The sequence below is a fragment of the Eptesicus fuscus genome, chromosome 12 (assembly GCF_027574615.1).
Source record: "Eptesicus fuscus isolate TK198812 chromosome 12, DD_ASM_mEF_20220401, whole genome shotgun sequence".
In the NCBI taxonomy this organism is placed as follows: domain Eukaryota; kingdom Metazoa; phylum Chordata; class Mammalia; order Chiroptera; family Vespertilionidae; genus Eptesicus; species Eptesicus fuscus.
In genome coordinates, this window is record NC_072484.1 from 51764269 (window position 1) to 51787282 (window position 23014).

Sequence of the window (23014 nt, forward strand, 5' to 3'; positions counted from 1 at the left end):
CTTAGAAATGACAACATGTAATCTGCTGCAGTAAAGGGACACCCAGGACCTGTCCCCAGGCTGGCCCTCTTCCCTGGAGGTGGCACTATAGGGAGAGAGACATGTCGGTGGAGTTCCGACCCGCCTCTTACCATGAACAAGCCCAACATCAGCCCGGCCTCCTTGGCACTAGGCAGGTCACCACAATTTCAGACAATGATGTTTCGCCCCTTTTATTTTCACAGAGAAGCATTGATTGGCTCAGACACAATATCTGGCTCCTAAAGTGTGCAAAACAGGAGAAGGGTCCCCAGGTCACTGTCTGGGCTCCCCTCTTTCCTTCTGCATTTGCTTAGGTCACACTCCCTCCTCCTGTCATTCTTCCCAAAGGCAAATTGCTAATCTAAGCTTTTGCAATGTAGCATTCCCAACATGTGTTTGATGTCACAGACTTTTAAGAATGATAAGAGATCAATCAAAGGACTTGTATGCATGCATATAAGCATAACCAATGGACGCAAAACTCTGGGGGTTGAGGGCATATATGGGAGTGGGGTGGGGGGGGCATTGGTAAGATATGTATACATATAATACCTTAATAAAAAAAAATTGGAAAAAAAAAGAATATTTTTTATGCCCTGATCAGTTTGGCTCAGTGGATAGAGTGTCAGCCTGCGGACGGAAGGGTCTCAGCTTCAATTCCGGTCAAGGGTATGTGCCTTGGTTGTGGGCACATCCCCAGTGGGGAGTGTGCAGGAGGCAGCTCATCGATGTTTCTCTCTCATCGATGTTTCTGGCTCTCTATCCCTCTCCCTTCCTCTCTGTAAAAAAAAAAAATCAATAAAATATATTTTAAAAAGAATATTTTTTATTTCTCTCACCTCAGGAATTGTGCCCAACCTCGCTGCCAAGGTTTCAAGGTTTCAGGTTGCCTGTCCTCCTCTTCCAAGAACAGTCAGAACTGAAGCCGTGGACACACGAGAGCTGGTGATGACGATGCAGGACCCCAGGGGTCTGGTCCCCAAACACACCTCACTGACTGCCCAGGTGAACCGAGGCAGGCCCTCACCTGGCATTTAAAATTCCCTTCCTTCTGTATGTATATGTATAGTTAGTCTTAATAAATAAATGACTTGGACCATGCGTTATATATCACTCAAATCCACGAGGACACAAATTATGTATAATACATCGGCTGTGTAATTTATTTATTAAGCAAAACGTGAATTTTCCGTGCTTGTGTTTGGAAGCAGTTTGTCACACACGGCTAAATGATGTATTCTTATTAGTCCCACTCAATTACCAAGCCATCCCTCTGCGCGCTGCGTATTTGTTAATGATAGTGCCACAACGCTGTGTCTACAATACCTGTGATTTTAGTGATTCATAACCGCTCACTAAAACTGTGAAAATGATAAATTGACTGCCGTTGATTAAATGCCGCCAACAGTATGCTTCAGTGTGTTAGTTGCGGTTAGGAGTTAAAGAAACCGCACTGCTCCGAATCATTGCAATATCTAATTAAGCCAAGCCCTCACTAGATATAAAGAACTCATCGGGATACAAGCATGAAAATTAAAGGAAGGTCGGTGGAAGGCGAGGGAGGAAATAGCACCCTCGCCGTCACAGCCTCATCGGTTATGAGGAAATTGTCATAATAACCATTAGAAAGGGAAGGGACAATACCCCGCTCCACAGGGGCAGGGAAGGGGGTCCCCTCTGCCACCAGCACAGCCCTCTGATGCCCTGGGCTTTGGGCTCGGCCTTGGACAGCAGCAGGCTTCCACCACTCCTAAGGAAGCTCGGGATGGCCTTTGAAATGGGAGCGAATTCCCAGAGGCTTGGGAGGAGGAGGGTGGGCAGAAGAGCAGGGAGCAGCTATTTCCATGCACTTTCAAACAGCGTCCCTTCAGCTTCCGCTTGACAAATGGCAGCAGAAAGGAAAATATCATTTCAAACAAAGATTAATTATCTGTATGGCTTCAGCTAACTTTTCCTCCTCTTCGATGAATCCATACAGAGGTCCTAGAGCTGATATTCAAAGCAGGGAGAACAGGCCGGCGCAGGGGTGTTCCCCAGCCAGCCCTGGGTCTGGATTCAGGAACGGCTGCCGTGAGCTCCCGGGATCCTAGAAACAGGCGGCTGTGCCCTAAAGTGTGTTTTAACATCGAGGCGGAACATTGATTATTAGCTGCATGATCTATAACCGACCGTGAGAAAAACACCGTGTTTTCATATCCCCTTCGCAAAAGTCAGTTTCACTCCTGAAACTCAACAGGGAGCCCTGTGCTAAAACCATGGACCTGAATGGCTCGCAGGCACAATCCTGGTGTGAACTTTTATAGGTGCGGCAGAGGACGTTTCCAAATTCTAGAACAGAACCCGAGCCCTAACACATGCCCCAACTTAAACAGTCTTGAAAGTTGGGATGGTTTCCTTTATGTCCAAAATCCCTAGTGTGCTTTTAATGACATTTGAATTTTCATCCCCACATCTGAAAGCAATTCCTCACTGTCCTGACAACCAGGACCTCAAGAATCTGTTTGAACCCATGCGAGTCTCTTGATCCTTAAATAAAACGCCTCCCAGAGCAGTCACAGCCATTCACCATTTATAGGGGTTTTGTTCTGTTTCGTTTGCCTTTTGCCTGCACTGCCGCCACAAAGTGAGAGGATGGGTGTGTTACCTGAGAAAAGAAGCTTGTGGATGTGAAGGCCGTGGATGGTAGGAGGGTGTCCAGGTGGGGAAACTTCTCCAAGGGGGTGTTCCTTCCAAGTTTCACTCCAGAGAACAGTGGGAAGAGCTAACATTGCTTCCTGATTAGCCACGGGCCCCTGGGTAAATAAGCCACCCTCTGCACCTTAGATGCGACCCTTCCAAAATGACACAACTGGGCTGACATGTACAGTCTCGGTTTCCATCCGAACCTAACTTTTAGGTTCTAGACCAGGCGTCCTCAAAACTACGGCCCGCGGGCCACATGTGGGTGTTTTTGCCGTGTTATTTTTTTACTTCAAAATAAGATACGTGCAGTGTGCATAGGAATTTGTTCACAGTTTTTTTTTAAACTATAGTCCGGCCCTCCAACGGTCTGAGGGACAGTGAACTGGCCCCCTGTTTAAAAAGTTTGAGGACCCCTGTTCTAGACCCTTCCCACCTGCTGCAGCAGCGCAGGGACCCTGGTGAGCACATCAGCATCCCTGGCACAGCTGCCTCGTGTCCTGCCGGCCATCAGCACCAGGCTGGTCATCTGGGGCACACTAGGTAGCATCCCAACTAAGAATCACTGCCATGTGGCCACTTCTCCACCGGCTGGACCACACGCGTGATTCATACCGCTCCGGAGCCTGGCCTCCACTCACTTCTGTGTGGTTCTTCTCACGCACCTTGCAGGTTACAAAGCCACTCATCCTTACATCCCCGTAGCAGGCGCCCTTTGAATAGGTAGTCCTCCTCAGTGGTGCCTCTTAATCAGCCCCCCTAATATTGACAGGGATGTGATTCTGACCAAGGAGAAAACAGACGTGGGTACTGAAGTCCTCACAAATCTCTAAACCCCATCGGACCAAGATGTAGCCACGTACGTTTTTTCTAGAAACCTCTCCTCAGCACTTCCTCTGCAATGTCATAGACCAATCCTTCTCAAGCCTTCTGCCTCCCTTACCGCACACTTGTAGAAAAACTTGAAACTATAAAGCCAATTAAGGAAAAAATAGAACCTGGATTCCATTAAGTGAAAACCCCAAAAGCAGGAAGTAATGACATACAAGAAAGCTGTCGTTTTCCACAGATCAAGTTGTTAAGCAGACCTCCTGTGAGACAATTTATACAGCGAAATGTAAATAGCAAATTTCTTAAAAGACTGTTCGGCTGTAGAGTGAACCCGTGAAAAAAGTCGCTTTTTCCACCAGCGACAGCGAGACAATTAGAAGGTGTCTGTCTTATCTGCAGCTGTGCTGATGAGCAAATAAAAAGGTAGCAAGCTCTGAGAACTGCAGGTTGAATGTATAATAACAATAATGATAATAATAATCGTTTTAAAGGTTCTTTTGGAACATTTTGTTAGTCCTGCAGAATAGTCTTCAGGAGAAATTTATAATGCTTGAGATAAGCCTTCTGTGGAGCAACACCGTGACACCCACAAGTGGAGAAAGCACCCCACCCCACCCCCACCCCTGAAAATGCCCTTTCTTCATCTCCACAGTTGCAAATAAACCAATTTGGGTTTGTTTTCTCTAATGCCTATTTGAAATTACAAAGATCTCTGGGATCTTTACTCTGGATTGGCAGTCATTTATACCTCAGAGTGATTTCGCTTAAAACAATGCTTTGACAGTCTGTTCGATGTTTCTATGTCTCTGGGTCTATTTTTGTTCATCCATTTGGGGGTGGGAGAAGGCAATGGGGGGAAAGAGGACAAATGTAATACTTTCAACAATAAAGATTTATAAAAATGAAACAAAACAATGCTTTGTCCCAAACAACCAGCTAAGATCTTTGCTCTTGGCGGGGAAGCACTGCCTAGAAAGGATGGGGCTGGAAGGTTAGCAGAAGGCCAGCCACTGGGGAGGTGGGCTAATCCCACGGGGCAGGGAGACACAGGGCATGCTTACTCAATTCAGAATATACTATCGACAACTTTCCACTTCTTACAGTTTAAAAATCAGAAAAACATTGAGATAGAGAGTAATTTCTCCACCAAAGACAGAGGTAACACCAGATCTGGTCTTCTGATGGAAGGCCAGGGTTTTTTATGATAAGTAGAGACCCTACAGCCATCCTTGTATTCGATGATCGGCACACCATGTACCTTTCCATCTTGTTCTCAACACTGCTTATGATCACGTTCATGGCACACAGTACTTCACATTAAAAAAAATGTTATATTAAAATCAAAACTTAAATAGAAAAGACCCAGTGAGGCAAACCCTTGGAAACATCTTTTTATGACATCATTTGAGATAGGTGAAGGATGGAGGTGGGGAGGAGGTACCCCAGAAATACTATCACTTTTATTTCTATTTTATTGCTGGATAAAGCAATACAGTAGTGTGCATCATAAAAGTAAGGCTGGAAAGAAGATAACAGGTTAAAACCCTTCTGAGTAAGTGTCAGCCAACAGAATAAATGGGTTTTCCCTTCTTAGGGAGTTAGTGTTAGAAGCTATGGTGTTTCCACGGCCCACGGAAGTCAGCCGCAGTGAGCATGTTCAAGGGCTCAAGATATTGAAAACCCAAAGAGGGATCCTGTAGGGAAACGAGTTACCGATTACAGCAAATATAACTTGAGTTTCTTCCTAGGAGGACGGATAATACCACAGATAACGGGCTGAGTGAGGAATAGCAAAAATATTAAAATTACGATGAAAAGTAACAAGATTAAAAAAAAATCAAAGAGAAAGGAGAGAAAAGGGGGAAGGTGAATAGACAAAGAAAGAAGAAAAGTAAAAAGCTTCAGAAGTTGGTCTTGCTTCCCGGGAGGATTGGGTATTGTCTGGGTGAGAAGAGGGGTGGACACTGAGAGAAAGTCCTAAAATTCTGACCACAGGATGGGAGGGCCACCAGAGGTTGGGAACACTACAGCCAGGGAGTTCTGAAGTCGGACCAAGGGCCGGGACGTCCTCGGCAAAGAGGCATCTCCAACAAGTGCACGGCCTGGTCTGGTTCCAGGGCCTGGCCACACCCATTCGGTGTGGAGTCAAACCTGCTGGTGGAGAGTGATTTCTCTAGTGAATGGGAGGGAGGACCATTTTTAAAGTGCACGTAGACAGCTCGGCATCCTTAGACAGAGTGAAAGAGCAGAGCCCAGATCTCGCATCCTGGACCCTCCGGGAGGTGTCCCAGCTCCAAGACTGGGGAGCGGAGTTGGAAGAAAGTGAGAGATTCGTCCCAGAACAGTCTTGTCCAGGGCGCTGGGTGCCATGCTGAGATCAGAGGATAAAAACTCAATTAGTGGATCAAAGGGTAGGAAGTGAGGATGTGGAGAGAAGGCGATACATTTGGACCACCCCCGAAAGATGCGAATGGAAAGGTGATTATGGCATGCAGCTGGAGGGAAGACTGCAAATAATTGAAGGAAAAAGGAGTGGCAGGGGCAACCCTTTTGTTGGGAGGGAGGAGGAAAGTTGTGAGCTAATAAAGAGCTGGACCCCGATGAAAGGAGACTCATGGGGTGGGAGGCGCTGGTGTCCCATCCTTTCTCCTTCAGCTTCCAGGAGCCTCTTCCATGGAAACTGAAGGTCCGGGGATGGGATGGTTGGAAAGTTGTGCGGCATCAAGTAGGAATGAAGATGAAGGAGGGGCTGGAAGTGACACATGGTGAGGCAGCTTCTTCTCACAAGTCCCTGAGCTCGACCAGCAACTTGAGTGAGGATCCCTGTTCCTATTCCTCGTTTTCTCTGCGAGGTTGACTCCGCTGCACTGGACAGCCACTGAGTCAGGTCCATCCCTGCTACAGAGTGACACTGATCCTTACACAGTCACTTATAAAGGGACAGTGCCAGAGCTGGGAGGTTCTTCCCTCTGCTCCTAAGCGGCTCCATCAAGCTTCTCCTCTGCAGAAGGGAGGGAGGGCTACAGGGAATGAGACACACAAAAGGCCAGCAGCTCTGGTTCCTCTTATTTTGGCAGCTCTAGTGCCTGTTATCTGGAACCTTCTTGACAGCCAGGAAAAAGGTGGGTGCCGCCCAAGGCAAGAGCAGAGCACGGAGTCGTGGCGGGCATCTGGGTCCTCACCTCCTGTCTCGAGTCATGAGTTGACCAACAAAATAAGACCCGGAGCAGGGAGGCATGGAACAGACTGACATACCTCGATGATGTGGGGTTGGAAGGACAGGAAGAGATAAACCAAAGAACTTATGTACTTATATGTATAGCCCATGGACAAGGGCAATAGGGTAGTGAAGACCTGGGGAGAAGGAAGAGTTGGGTGGAAGAGGGAGATATGGGAGAGATCTGTAATACTATAAACAAACAAACAAAAACAAAAACAAAAATTTAAAATGTGATTGAAAGCAAAACAAACAAACAAACAAACAAATAATGGTTGTGTTGAAATGAAGTCTATGCCAAGTGCCGTGTGAAAAGCCTGGTCTTATCCAGAATGGCCTACTTGACTCCCTGGCATGTCTCCTCACATCCCCGGTCTGTGTGATGACAGGTCTTAAAGAGGCAGGACCAGGTAAGGTGCAGACAGAAGACCAGCCGGGCATCAGCCTCTGAGCCGGGCAGGGACAGCCCTGGGGTCCCAGCCAACGCCTCAGGCAGTGGCCTCTTCCTGGGACACTGGGGAAGGAATCACTGGCGTTTCTCCCGGTCAACACCGACCATCAGAGATTGAAGTATGGCGCTGCATGTGGACGAGGTCAAGGGTTCAAGGACGAAAGGGCGTAATACTTCAGGAAGCGTTGTAACCACTGGACACACGTGGCACAGTCATGCGTCACAGCTTTTTACGCATTTAAACATTTTTAATGGTCTTTTCTTCTTCCCATTTCAGAACTGGCCTCTTCGACACATGACCTTGGGTCCTTGGGTGATAAGAGCCAGGACGCAGCCGTGCAATAAATTAATAAATCGCTCAGAATCATGCTCTGACCAAGAGGGAGCCTCCTACAGTGCCCAGAGTTCTGCTGCCACTGCGGTGAGGGGATGGTCTGTTTCTCCTGCAGCCACCCCGTGGCCCTTCCTGGGTAGCACCACCTACTATGTGTTTGTAAAATGGCTCAACATAAACCGAGTACCGTGCACCAGGCAGAGGGCTAAGAGAGGCCCTACCTGTGTGTGGACCCTGGAAGATGGGACGGAAGAAGGGGCAGCCACTCAGGGGTCCTTCCTCCTCGGTTTCCCCCACCCTTTGAGCAGGACGTGGGATCTGGGTCACCTTGGCCGCCCCGCGAGGAGGGCCGTCCTGCTGTGGAAGGAGCTGAGGGTGTCGCCCTCCTCGCTTCTCCTTCTCACTCTGTTCCCTGCCTCCTGAAGGAGACTGAAAGGGAAGGAAGGAAGGAAGCAGCGCGGAGGCGCTCTCCCTGCGTGCGCCCGGCTGTCCGCGTGGCCTGTCCTCCCGGTGTCCTTCCCGGCCCCGAGTCACGCATCACTCATCCAGTCACATTGAACTCCAGATGCTCCCACCCCAGAGAACGCTCCGACTCCGGCCATTTTTCTTCATTCTCACTAACAATTTGGTAATGAAATATTGATTTTTAGTTAGATTCATATTGATGCTATTAGGTTTGCATTGATAAATCATGCTGGCCTCCTGTCTGGGCGGCTGGAGAGTGCTACAAGGAGCCCTGGAGATTACAATCAACTCATTGATGTGTTAATTTGATGGATTTTTTCCTTCTCTGAGAAGGAGTGGGAGGGCAGAGGCAGATTTTTCAGCGCTGCCATTGTAAAGTTTTCACAGTGAAATCAGAGACAGTAATTGCAGGCTTCATGGTCTCCCTTTGCCTCTAATGCATCCGCAGCCTGGCTGCTCTGGCCAGGACGGTAAAAGCAGGAAAGGGGGCGGGGCCGTGGGGGCTGCAAGGGCTTCCAGGGAGGGGATCCAGAGGATATGACACACCTTGTAAACACTGTCCCAGACTCCTGTCGGGGAGGGGAAATCATTCCGGTTAAATCCAATTAAGCAGGTCAGAGGCGGCCATGTAAAAGTGCTGCGAGACTCCAGCGTGGCCTGGGTAGAGCCGGCCCTCAGGAACCTGGAGCAGGGCTGGGGCCCATGTGACCTGGAGAAGGGCTCCCTCCTTGGTGGTCTCAGGCATTTCCCTCCGTTTGTTCGGAGCAAAGTGCCACTTAGCCAGCAGTGTCCCTGCATCTGCAGCCTGTTCAAGCAGCCTGCAGTTTGATGGATGGGCCTGTGCAAAGCAACGCCCGTCATTAAGGGACAAGACCTGGCTGCAGGGAGGATCATAGTGAGATTTCCTTCAAAGCCCGGGTGGGGGATGGGAGCCAGGAGCTCTGGGGAAAAGGGGGCTTGGAAAATGCTGAGGGAGCAATTCATTTTGTTTTGTTTTCTTTCTAAAGCAAAACTCTTTCACATTCAGGCCTGATGTGCTCCAGCCCCTCCCAGCCCCCTTCCTTCTTTCCTTCTGAGCAGGAAAGAGCAACTTCCCATCAACACAGTCATTCCATTAATTCCGTGCCTGCATGTGTGCGAAACATTTAAGTAAGGCTGCTTTCTGAAATAGACACATACGCACATGCCTGCACACACAGGCACATGCCTGCACACACAGGCACAAGCCTGCACACACGGGCACACGCACCCAGAAAGGAAGAAGACGAGAAGACATGCCAGAGCCCTGAGCACCGTGTTTGGTGAGGAGGTCGTGGGCCGGCCGGGCTCCTGGGCAAGAGGAAGGCCTGCCTGTCAGCTTCTGTGGTCTCAGCATTTGAAAGAGCTCCAAGGAGCAGCCAGTGTGGTTGACGCGCCATCTCAATGCTCAAGCTGCTTGGGCCCTTCTCAAGGTTAAAACATTCCATACACGTGCATGTGTGTGTGTCTGTCTGTCTGCAGAGGAAGGAGGGGGAGAGTGGAGGCTGCCCAGGATGTTTTTGTGGCTGTCAGGAAGGCTTGGGAGACAGAACTTTATGCACCACAAATCCTCTCAAGATCACCTCAATAAATAAGCACTTTCACTTTTCCAACTACTGTCATCCACTCCTAAGCGCTCAGGGACCCACATTTCCAATCCTCTGCTTCCTGTGGCCGTCCATCGCGTGTCGCTCTGGAAAAAGCCACCTCCAGGCTCTGGGACAAGCCTGGGCCCACACCTCTAACCCCAGGGTCAAGGCTTTGACACCAGCCTCGGGTATGAGGCCAGAGGAAGGACATAAAGTCCTATGAGAGCATTTGGTCAATTACAAACTACTGGAAAAGTCAGAAGCCGGCCTGTTGTCTGAGAAATGCAGGATGGGAAGATGGAGCACTTCTGAAACACCTCCCCCAGGAGGGCCCAGGTCCTGAGACTAGGCAACCAGGCATCACACAGGGACCTGCCCCAGGGAGGAAGCAGAGCGTGTGGCAGGTGGATGGGTAGTCAGGAGGAATGGGGCTCAGGTACCCCAAGAGGGCCCCTGAGTGACCACCCAGGACTGCCCTGGGCCATCAGCCTCAGCGATTCCCACAGAGGTTACAACCTTTCCCAATGTCCACGTGTCTCCCTCGATCTTGTGAGTGACTATGGTTACACCTGGTCCTCACCTTGACAGATACCACCCATGACCCAATGCCACCCCCCCTCCCCCAATCAGGGCAGCCCAGAAGAGCACAGGGCTCACCCCTGGAGGAGCTGTCACTCGGGTCTGCTCACTTCAGGGTGCCCGAGTTCCGCTGGAATGAAACTAAGGGAGAGCGCTTACCCTCCGGGCATCGCTTGCTGGAAGAGGGCTCTCCAGTCAACACTGTAAAAGCCATGGTCATCCTATGTCTTCTGCTGAACTTAACCATTAAGCTAAACCACAACTCACTCATGTACAGTCTGCTGGGGAGGTGCCCTGTTGACATCAACAACACTAATTCAGGGGAGAACCAACTGCCGCCTCGGTTTGGCAAGAGTCCCCCAAGAGGAAGCACACGTCACACCCGCATTCCTCTCCTGTTGCCTTCAGCCTCGGGCCTCCTTGTGAGAGCCGAGCTCACCTACCAATCCCGACTGAGAGTCTATCCCTCCCAGGACGAGCTCCTCTCCGTTCCACAGGCAAAAAAATCTCAATGTCCACGTCACTGTAATTCTTCCTCGCTGTATCCCCAAACCGTCTCCCCTCCCTTGCCGCATCATGTTATAGTTGCAAATCACTCTTAAACATCAGTCTCCTGTCTGTCTCCTCAAAAACACACCAGGCTCCCCTTTGCCTGTAATGTCCCATCTAAACTCCCCACCTCACTTTACCATTCTCCTGGAGTTGATTCCGATCCCCACCAGCCTTTTCCTGCTCCCCCCATCAGAGTCCCTCACCCATTGACAGACACCTTCCTGTGGAGCTTGAACACACCTGAGTGTCTTCCATCACTCTCGTCCTGCTGCGTGGATCTTGACGTCCTATTTATTCTGCCATGTGCCTTGTGTAAAATCATTAAGGAAACGGGGATTCAAGGAATATACCTGCAAAATGTGAGCTCCTTGCCATGTTGCTGAAGCCCGCACACCAGACTGTATGTCAAAGGTCACAGAGGCCCAGGTTCTAGGCACCCAGGAAGCCCTAGCTCCCATCTGAACTCAGTCACCCAGCACTGCCCCTCTGAGAGCCTTCTCCTGCCATCGCACTCAGCTCATGGGCCTCGGGCTTCTCCAGGCCCTTGTCCTGAGGAAAGGCCGGGAGCTTCAGGGGCACAGTGGGTACATTAGTGAGCACAGGTCACCCCTGCACCCCACGTGTGAAGCATACGCGGCAGTGGCCATGAGTCTCATGTGGACTGACGCTGAAGGGTGAGGCCCAAGGGGGCACCCGGGGCTCAAGGACTTAACATAGTCCATTGGGCTTGGTCTCCTCTTTTAATTTGAATTTTTAGGCAATTTTCAAAATCTGGTAAGTTTCTCATTAATATTCATATCTGCTTTCTCTTAAAAAGTTTGGAGGAAGGTAAAATGTAGAAGCACATGTTCTGAAGTCAGACTGGCTTGGTTCATATCCCAGTACTACCCAGTCTGTGCTGTGCAATTTCAGGTAAGTTCCTTAGCTTCTCTGTGCTTTCTTTATGAACAACGTGAAGATCAGACTAATGTGTCCTTATGGTCTTGCTATGAGAACCAAGTGAGAAAATATATTATAACGTCCACACAACTGTGCCTGGAACATAAATATCTCTATCTAAATGTTAAGTATCTTTTTTTTATTTTTTTCTGGAAAGTTGGACCCTGATTCTGACTTAGGGGACATTTTTTGAGCCGCAGATTCTGCCTCCATTGGACTGCTGGTGCCCATTCCCATTACCTCGCCAGGTCACTTGTTGGCACTGCTTGCCTGGCCATCGCAGGTCACAGGGGGTGTGGCCCTAGATGCCATTAGTGAGGCTCCAGGGAATGCTGTGAGGGGTCGGTCTGCAATCCAGCACCTAAGGAAGGAAGGGCGCTTGCTGGGGTTTCAGATCTTTGGGAGAATAAGACAGCAGTGTTGGGATGTCAGCCTGTGCGAGAGGGGCTGGTGAGGGGCAAAGTCTCCAGGAAGAGTCAGCAGGTGGCAAAGGCCAGGGAGGAAGAGTGGCTCACTTTGGAATATCCCCCAGGCAGAGAGGAGGAGCTGGCAGGTGGGAGAAACGCAAGCAGGCAAATCACCTTAGAGATCCGAGAAGCCAGACTGAAGACCAGGAAGCCAGAGAAAAAAGGGCTGGCTCACAGCCAACCTGGGCACCAAGGAACCCTCTAAGGAGGCCACAACTCAGCCCCAAACACCTTAGTAAATCTCGGGGAGGAGCCAGCCTGGTGTTCTCACCACGGACCACAGAGCAGGAAGTCCTGCCACCCCCAGGTCAATGATCCCTGCTCCTGGGATAAACTGGCGGAGATCACAGGCCAGTGGAGGCCACCACCGGATGTGGGCTGTGTGTCAAGCTGCAGCATCAGAATGAGGGCTTACAGAGAAGTATAACACCTTGCATCGTGGGAAACATCACACAGATTAATGCAGGCATCTAAGCGATGTCTTAGTCTGCCACAAGCAGTTGCCCAGGTGTGGAATCCTGGCCCCTCTGTAACACAGAAACAATCCAGTCCGTGTGTTTCTTAAAATCTAACTGTGAGCACCAAAGAAAACACAAATCGCTATTCAAGTCTTAGGACCAAATAAGAATTAGCAAAAGAATTGACTACACTGAGCAGAACATGAATTCTAAAGGGCAGAAAGTTATATAAACTGCAGCTCACTTTCTCCCCAGTGGGGAGATAGTTTTCACCGGCTTACTTACTTTTGGTTTTACCCAGACCACGTAAAGTTTTTAACTAGGAGAAGAAGGGTAAAGTGTACCCAATAAAACTTTTTAAATTGAAAATCATTACCAAGGGCTTTCTTTTAAGACAAGTGGGCTTCCGCGCTTGGATCTCACGCCCTTCTCCAATTGTCTCTTTTCGCAGCATTTACCGGCGGGGGCAGGTCAAGGCGAGCGACAATGGTGGGTTTGACTTCAAGGACCAGCATACAATTCCCTATCTGATAAAAATAACTTCTTTCATGGGGAATTTGAGAATCTGAAAATCGGCCAGGCTTCTCAGTGGGAGGTGAGCACAAAGCAAGGGCAGGGACGTGGGCACCTTCTTAGGAGGGCCATAACACTTAAGAAACCCCTTTGGATGTTTCCATCCCCACCTTGGTGCCATTCTTCAGGCAATCACAATAAAAGGGCTTTGTCACCGAGAACAAGGTATCTCCCTGGCAGCCCCTTTCCTGTATTTAGCTGGGCGCACACCTGTCAGGATGTTGACACCGTTTCTAGTGAGGCTTTTTTCCTAATGCATTCCCTCCCCTGGAGGGGACCCTCTCCTTGACATCTGTGACAGCCCCTTGGGGAAATCATTTTGTGAAACCGGGCCTTCAATGTGAAGTTTCCTCTCTGATCCTGACCTCCCTTAATTGTCCATGTCTTCAAACGTCTCGGTTGCGTTGGGGCCACAATGGCACGTGAAGGCCCCCCGTGAGCATCCGAGGGCGCAGGTTATTCGACAAGCTGTAAGCTTTCACCAAGTCTCTCTGCCTCTTAGGAACGACGTTCACGATGATGGTGAGCCTTTCCGAACCCCACACCTGTGGGTCTTGGCAGTCTCGGCCGTGTGCTCTTTGCCTCATCGATTTCATAGCAAATGGTGCCTTCAGTCTTCTAGCAGAGCTCCCAGAGTGCAAATTTGGAAGTCAGTGTCAGAGCACTGTAATGTAGCAAATCCAAGAGAGAAAAGAAACCAAAGCCCCAAGGTCGGAGTGCTCTGCTGAGAGTGAGCGTGGCCCCACCTGAGCCCAGCTGCTCCCGCCTGCGCTGCAGCATCCAGATAAGGCTTCCATGGGCAGCTCTGGCCCCGCCGCGCCCTTTCATGGACCCAGGTCTCCACATGTGCTCGGGGAAAGTAAATAATCTGTGCATCACCTTTTGACTCCTCTTTCTCAGGCCGCCTTCAGTCGATAAGCAGATCAGATTAACTTCACATTCCCAGAATATCCGGTAACGTCTTACAAACACCACTGTCAGCTCCCTGGATTCACCCACCATCACTGCACTCTGCTTCCATGCAACTGCCTCCTCCTGGATCCTCTGCTTGCACCCTTGCCCCCACCTATTCTACACTCAGCACAGTAGGTAATGGGGTTTTTTAATATACTTAAGTCACCCCGTGTCTCTACTCTGCTCAGAACCTACCAGTGGCTCTGATCTTACTCTGCAAAAACACCAAAATCTTTCTAATGGCCAACAAGACCCTACTTGATGCAGACCCACACCACTTCCTCGCCCCCTCGCCCATTGCTGTGTCCTTACACACCGAGCTCCGTCCACACCAGGCTCCTTAGGGCTTTGCGCTCATCCAGTACAGTCCCAGTGAGGACTTGATACTGGCTGTCCTTGCCTCCTGGAATGCTATCTCTGTCCCCAGCCAGATGCTCACAGAGACACCTTCCTTCCATCACATCTCAGAGACCTGCGTGCCCACCTGTTAACAATGGCAAGTCCCCATCTGGCACTCCTGAACCCCTTACCCTATTGTTTCTATTCTCTGAAGGCTTAACACTTTTTAACACACCCTATCACACACCTATTTCTTGAACTTATTATCCACACACTATCTCTCTCCACTAGAATTGAGTTCCCCCATGCCACAAGGGTCTCTGTTCTTTCTATTCAAGGATACATACCAGGAACCCAGAAGAAGCTTGACTCACAGGAGATGGTGAACAGACACCTGTTTGATGAGTTCATACCTTCCATTCTTTACAAGTTGACCTCTCCTTCCATCTCAATCCATTGGCCCTGTGAGGACAAAAAAATGAGTTTTCTAGTGCATGTGTAACTGCCTTCAGGATGGTGCCTGGTTCAGGGCAGGCGGGCAGGCAGTGTTTGAGAAATGAAGAAATGAATGAGCAAGAAGCCAGTGTGCACATACTTTCTCCATTCCTAATGTCATTCTCTTCTCCTCTGACACCAAGAGACTGTCCCACCTCCCATTCTCACACTGCCAAGGAAAACAAAAGTATTACATTTGTCCTATTAGATGAAATATGTTTGATGCATTTTGGGCACAAACATTGTGGGGTTTTTTTAATACTGTGGAAGGAATAGCAGGAAATGAAACTGTCCAGCACAGTGAAGCTCAACTGTAGGCCTTACTTTTGGATGGTTTACAATATGTTATGGGCTGAACTCTGTCACCCCAAAGTTCACATGTTGAAATCCTCAGACTATGACCTTGTTTGGAAATAATCTTCAAAGATGTGATTTAGTTAAAAGGAGGTTATTAGGGTGGGCCCTAATTCAATAAGACCGGTGACATTATATAAAGGAGATATTAGGACTCAGACACACACAGAGGAACGACCATGTGAGGACACAGGGAGAAGGTGGCCATCTACAAGCCAAAGAGATAGGCCTCAGGAAAAACCAGCCCTGTGGACACCTTGATCTTGGACTTCCAGCCTCCAGAATGGTGAGAAAATAGATGTCTAGATGTCTGTTGCTTGAACCCCCAGCCAGTTGTACTTTGTTATGGCAGTGAAACGCGCCCTTCCCTCCCCTCCGCAGAACATGAGATTTCCAAATTAAACCACCAATACTTGATAGCCCATGACTTTTCAGGTGAAATTGTCATGAAGAAGACAAATTCATGCTAATGAAGGATACCTGTTCGTTCTAAAGCCAAATCAAAACACCAACCACAGCTGCTATTTTCATCCTATAGCAGATCATTTGCTTCAGTCATCAGTTCTACCATAAAATGTTTTTATCATAATTGTCAACTTCTCACCATAATTAATTAATCATTCGACAACATTTTGCACTGTACTGACTTCTGGAATTTATTTATTCTTTCCTTCATTATTTATTTACTCATAGAGAAGACTGGAACATTTCTTGAGTTAACTTCCTGACCTTTACATGACCCTTGCCAACTATTCACACACAAAAAGACATAAAAAAATTATTATGGATCAATTTAACAAAAATCCAAAATTCTCTCTCGTTTTTTCTTAGCTACAGAAGAAATATCAGAAATGACATATATAAATTAGAAATCATTTCCCGCTTGCCAGCATATCTTAAATTGATGTGGCCAAGAATATTCCTTGTAATTGTTAAATTAATTTAGATATTCTTGATGTATTGTTCTTCGTGTGAGAATCGCTCATCATTCTTCCTCAGCTGTTTGCCTTTTTTCCTAAGAACAGGGAAAGTTCCACGGGGCACACTCAACAGTGTCTGCTGCAGGTAGGGCCTTGGGGAGAGGACCACTCTCAGCAAGTCTCACCACTCAGGTGGCTGTTACTGCAAAGGTCACGTCACCCAAAGCACAACATTAAGATTGCTTGGAATCGTGAAGTACAGGAGAGAGATGGAATCTTCCTTAAAGGAAATGAAAGATAAATAAGTATGTCCTTGGGGAGCACAGAGATTTCTCTGACAGAGCTCATAAGAATAAGGCAGGTCAAGTTGGATTAACCACGTTTAAACACACCTATTCGGTGTAACAAACACCAGATCTGGGCTTCATAGTCTCTTCTCTGTGTAACAGTCAACCTCGCTGATTATTTAAAAATCTGACTCCCTGAAAAGATTACCAAAGACCCTAATGGATCTGTAGGAAGCCTCATGTGAGATGAACACAGAGTCTGTTTCCTTCCTCCTCCACTTACTAGTACAGCTTCTCCTCCTAAAACCAGTCACACACACCACATATGAGCAGGCCAGCCCCGTTGTGGGGTTCAAGATCAAAGTTATAAATGTCAAACCATAGTTTCTCCAATAACCTCACTTGGCCAATAAGCATCACGTGAAATTGATTCCTAATAAGGAAATGAATAAATACACTTCATAGATTTGGTGAGTGTATAGATGTGGAGGAATTATGGTCTTATCAAATAACTTGCCTCTTCCCAGCATGTTCCCACGATTTCCAGTTTAGAATCAAAGAGCTTGCATCTCACAGAGGTCCCAGGCCAGCCCTCTCTGCTCCTCTCCCACAGCTTGGTCCCTTCAGACTCATGGATAGCGTTTCCATGTACCAGCTCTGTAAGTTTGCTCAGGGCATTTAAACTTGGGTGCAATTTCCTGTCTGCAAAATGGGACTAAGCTAAGAGCACTGAATGAGATTATACTCATCAAATCCTGATACTTGGCATTAAAGCAGAGGCTGAACTTTCCTCCTTACTATGTTGTCTGTGCATTTATGTTGCACCAACACATTTCTTGAAACACTTTTTTCACTTTTTTCTTCTTTTTTGGCATCCTCCCTGCATTGACCAAGGGGGTGACAATGAACCACTGAACTGGCAGTGAATTTTTAAGGAACTGTAGAGATAACTGTTTTAAGTAATGTATATCATCTTTTCCCCCAAGAGACTCAAACACTATCCTTCAAATAGCTTAGTCAGGCACCCCAGTAATTTTGTACTTGTTTCAAAAATTTTTATTGAATTTGTTGAGGTGACATTGCTAATGAAATTATACAGGTTTCAGGTGTACAATTCTACAAAACATCATCTGTATATTGTATTGTGTGTTCACCACCCCAAGTCAAGTCTCCTGCCATCACCATTTACCGCCCCCCCCCCCTTTACCCTCTTCTACCTCCTCCAACTCTGGTCTTTCCCTCTGGTCTCCACCATACTGCTGCCTGTGTCTACAAGGTGGGTTTTTTCTTTGCTTAATCCCTTCACCTTTTTCACCCAGCCCCCCAACCTCCCTCCCCTCTGACAGATGTCAGTCTGTTCTCCGTATCCATGAGTCTGTCTCCACTTTGTTTTTTAATTTATTTTGTTCATTAAATTCCACATATAAGTGAAATCATATGGTACTTGTCTGCTTTGACTGACTTATTTTACTTAGTATAATACTCTCCAGGTCCATCCATGCTGTGACAAAGAGTGAGATTTCTTTCTTTCTTACAGATGGCCAATTGACATATAAAAAATGCTCAATGTCACTAATCATCAAAGAGATGCAAATTAAAATCACAATGAGCTATCACCTCATACCTGTCAGAATGGATACATCAATAAATCAACAAGCAACAGCATTGGCAGGATGTGAAAAGAAAGGGAACCTTGGGGCTCTGTTGGTGGGAATGCAGATGGGTGCAGCCAGTGTGGAAAGCAGTATGGAGTTACCTCAAAAAATAAAAAATGGAACTACCTTATGACCCAGTGATTCCACTTCTGGGACTATATGCGAAGAAACCTGAAACACTAATTCAAAAGAATATATGCATTCCTATGTTCATTGCAGCGTTATTTACAATAGCCAAGATCTGGAAACACCCAAATGCCCATCAGTAGATGAGTGGATAAAAAAGCTGTGGTACATTTACACAGTGGGATAACTTTTGTACACTTTAATGTAAATATATTATTAATGGCACAGTATGGAAAGTATTAACTCACATGGTCCCTGTGGCTTATTATTGGGTTAGAATATTTGGGTTTAATAAACAGTGGTAATAACAGGGGAAGCCACAGCATTACGGAGACTTCTCCCTAGTGACAGTCTTGATTACATACTCATAGCTTCTTAGCATTCAGATATAAAAGAAATTAGATAAATCCTTGACATCAAGATGTTAAAACATAGTACATTGGGAAGAGGAATGAGAAAGGAGAGAGAGCTTCCACTGCTTATGGAAACAAAGAATGCCTAAAAAATAAACTAAAGCTGTTGTCAAGGGCTTCTCTCCCAGAGGTGGATGGGTGTGTAATAAAGATCTCTGGAAGCGTCCACCCCTATGGCTGGGAGCATGTTCTCAATAGGCGACTTGAATTTCTACCCGGAATAAACCAAAGTGGCTTAAACTTTCCAATTCCGTTGTAAATGGGCATTTCATTTTCTGTGTAAGGTCAGATGATTCTTCTAGATTTATAGCCGCGTCCAGAGACAACAGTTCAAATTTATGAGTCAGATTTCTGGGGTGAAGTTTAAAACGTGAAGAATGTTAAAAAGTGTCAGGCTGATGCCTTTGAATATAGGCATTATTCTTGAAACATAAGTTTTCATCATGCAAATTGGATATAATTGACCTAATGATTAGAGAATACAACGTGAATTACTGCAGACCTTTATTGATTATGAAGGAGCCCTACCTAATGCCCAGCAAAGGAAGAGGTTGCCGTCCCCCACGGAACTTTGTCGGAAGGCTAGTGCTTTGTTTGAAATGTGAAGAGACACAGTGATGAGCAGTACGTTAATAAGGGGTTAATAAGAGTTGTGAAACGCATTGGGTCTTGAGTTAAGAATGAGAATTGGGGAAAGAACTACAAAAATAATTTGTTACTAAGATTAGGAAAAATAAGTGCATTTGTTTTGTGCAATGATTTTACTTAGAATCTACTTATTTGGTGATATTTATGTTTTACACTTTTACTCTTATTACTATGTTTAAAAACATTGTTCTTGAAATTCCAGCAAATAAAACATTTTTTGTGCATTTGAAGCTCCAACTCCTTTTCTAATAGACATAAACTTCGTTATGTAGGGATTTTTATAGGGTTTTCTTTAAAAAATCAACGAATCAAATACAAAGGTAAAAATGAAAATGTAACAGATTTTACTACTTCTTATTGAAGTAGATGTCCTCATCCAATTTGATGGTGCAAACACTTCCTACGAAAATCTATGTCTGCTCTTTCAGAGTTCTCAGTCACAGTATCTATTCCCTTTACTTGGCCTTGTGTCCACTGAAAATTTTAATCTATAGAATTGCGGGCATACCCCCCAAAATAGCTAGCCATTTGGTCTAAGTATTGGTAACCCAAAATCATGCCTTATATGAATTTAAGTATAAAATAAATGAGGCTAGGAATGTCCCTTCTGCACAGGGGGCATGACATTCAGAAGAACTGATCCCTGGTGTCCAATCTGCCTGTCAGAAAGGATGAGGAACGATGGGAAGACCTTGGCAGAAGATAGGATACAGTATCCAAAGGCAGGAGATGGAGTCTCTTCCTCTCATGCTTGTCACAACTGGGAGATGCCATGATCCTCTTCTCCTGGCACCACTGGCTTAGCATTCAGTGGCCCCTCACTCCCACTAACAGGGGTTCCAGCAGCCCCTTTCCAAGACTCCAGCCACCCTCCACTCTGACTGAAATGCTTGTCACAGAAAAGCCCCCCAGGACTGTCTGGTCATGTGAAGCTCATCCTCCTTTTCAGTTAGGTAGGGAATGAATTGTAGAGAGAAATTTTAACCAAGAAGGAAACAAACATATCTACAGTGGCCCAATGACCATAAACTATCTAAATATATTTGCTGACCTTCTACCAAAATGACACAACTACATTCTTTTGGCAAATAGGAGAACCAAGTGCAATCCAGAAAATCTCAATAACTTTTGTCCCTGTTGCCTGAATTTGAGTACTCTCTCTAATTGTAAGGGGTAAGTGTAAGCTATTTGAAGTACAATAATTATTTTGGAATTCACTGTGTATTTACCCAGATTTTGCTTGTGGAAACATATTGGCCATCATTTCTTCTAAGTACCTGTGTATATAACAAAGCAAAATGGGTGATTAAGATGATTAAATGGTTTAAAGTCACCAGACTCAGGAGTTTTGTTTATTGTATTGTTGAATGGTGATGGGATATGCCCGCTATCCCCAGTCTGGCACTTCTTGGCTCTTTGATTTGGGGAAAGTCATCTCACTCTTGTGAACCCTCTAGATCGTAAACTGAGAAGTAATGCAATCTCCCCCAACTGTGGTAAGAATGCAGTGAGATCATGAACGTAAGTACTTGGCATAGAGCAGCACTCAATAAACCGTAACTATTGTTTTAGCTGTTACTAATGAACAATTCATAAAGAAAATACTGTCCCTCCCACACCGGCCTACGTGTGGCTTCCTGGTAAATGTTACCAGAACTTCATCAGCCATCCTCCTCTTCAAGCCCTGAATTCACACAGCTGGAAGTAAATCACTCATACATCCAGATTGAGTTGACAGATAGCCCTTAAACCCAAGCCAAAGAATTAAGTACATAATATTATGAAACTATTCCTCTGTGGTCCTGGGCTTGGCTTTAGTAATATTTGCAAATATATGTCCTTGGAAACGAATGGACAACTTCAGGGATCGTGGCTTCAATGGTGGCTTAAGTCATTCATTATGCAGAGTTCTGGGTGCCAATGAGCAGGGACAATGGGAAACCCAGACACAGAGAATGAGACTTGATCCCACCCATCAACTTATCAGATTTACTGGGGTTGGGGGAAAGAAGCAAAAACAGGATGGGAGAAATAATTTAATACGTTCCTTCTTATGCTGTCATACACATAGAAAGATGCAAAACAAGCTAAATCAATTGGCTAAAGTGTTTCTGAAAGTGCTGACATAAAACTGGAAGTTTCTGAAGGCCAAAGATTGCATTTCTTTCCTTTGGGCTATGTTAATCCACCCAGAGCACACTTGCTGGAATAAACTCACTGATGAGCAGAATGGGATCAACTGTTTCAAAGATGTAGAGATGTAGTGTTGGAAAGGACATGCATGCCATCCATCCAGTGCACACCCTGTCTTCTCACCTCGTTACTCTGTGAGACCTGCTTCACAGCACGGTAACAGTCATTGCTGCTGCTGACGTCTAACCAACACGACTGGACGCCAGTGTTGTTAGGGCAGGGTTTACCCAGCTTTAAGTGCTCCTTAATTCACATCCCTGCAAATGTAGAAATGTTCAAGAAGTGCTATTAAATGCTTATTCTGCTCAGGGTTTGAAAGAAGAAAGAAAAAGGTGAAAGAAAGGAGTGGATGAAGAGAAGGAGAGAAAAGGAAAGGAGGTGGGAAGGAGACGCTGATGGAGATACTCCCCAAATTAAGGGCGGTGAGCTTCCCAGCACAACCCCCATCACAAGTGCCTGCTCTGCCTACCATGCACGTTGATGACTTGCTCGATGTTCTCCTCTATTCAATAAGATCATGAGAGAGACTCAGATGTAAACATGGGTGCAGCCTCTACTGAATTCAAGATCCTTTCCACAAAACCTATGAACAGTATCTTCAATTTATCAGATAAATTACCAGTAATTTTTTTCTAGGTAATCTCTGAATCTTGTCTTACCATAAACTCTTAGGAGTATTAGTATGAGATTAAAGTGAATGAGGATTTTTAAAGCTGTTATTTTGTATTGGTATATTTCCCTCCAGAAACATACCTATCTACAGTCCTACCATTGTGTTTCACCTTAGCCAATACTGATATTAACAGTATTTTAACTTTCAGGCTTTAGGTCATTATATTTAGAGGCTATATGTGTATATTATTTAAGAAAGTCATTATTCTTTTTTCAGTTCTAAATTTTATGTGATTTAATTTAATCCAAAGGAACGCCCAAGAGAATTAATTCCCAATGTTATGATGGGTATCCATGTGAAAATATTATTCATGAAAATTAAATATGCTCTAGAAAGGGTCTGAAAATTAAATTGTCCTTGAAAGTACAGCCTACAAGAGAAAGCTAGAACCTACATGCAAAGCCTAAATAGGGTGACTCCCTTCTAAAGTACAATATTTAAAAGGATGCAAAGACTCCTAAAATAATAATCAAAATGTCCAAGAAACAATTTTTAAAAATCACCCATCATAACAAAAATCACAATTGAATGAGAAAAGTCAATCAACTGATGCTAACACTAAGATGAATAAATTACTAGAGTTTATCTGACAGGGATTTTAAAGCTCTCATCATAGAAATGCTTCAATAAGCAATTACAATATATCTTGAAACAAATGAAAAAGCAGAGAAATAAATAAATCCACAATTATAATTGTTTAGTAGTTCAACACCACATTCTCCTAAATGGAAAATCAGCATGGGTATACAGTAGACCTAAGCAACACAACCAACCTACAGAACAT

General features: G+C 46.0%; 1 long non-coding RNA gene across 1 annotated transcript; it reads right to left on the reverse strand.

The window, feature by feature from the left end:
• Positions 1 to 17130: 17130 nt before the first annotated feature.
• LOC129150859 (uncharacterized) lies at positions 17131 to 21709 on the reverse strand. The gene is made up of 3 exons (XR_008557620.1): positions 21681 to 21709; positions 20594 to 20641; positions 17131 to 17224 (listed from the first exon to the last, which is right to left on the reverse strand). It is a non-coding gene; the product is annotated as an uncharacterized LOC129150859 (long non-coding RNA).
• Between the last annotated feature and the right edge of the window lie 1305 nt (positions 21710 to 23014).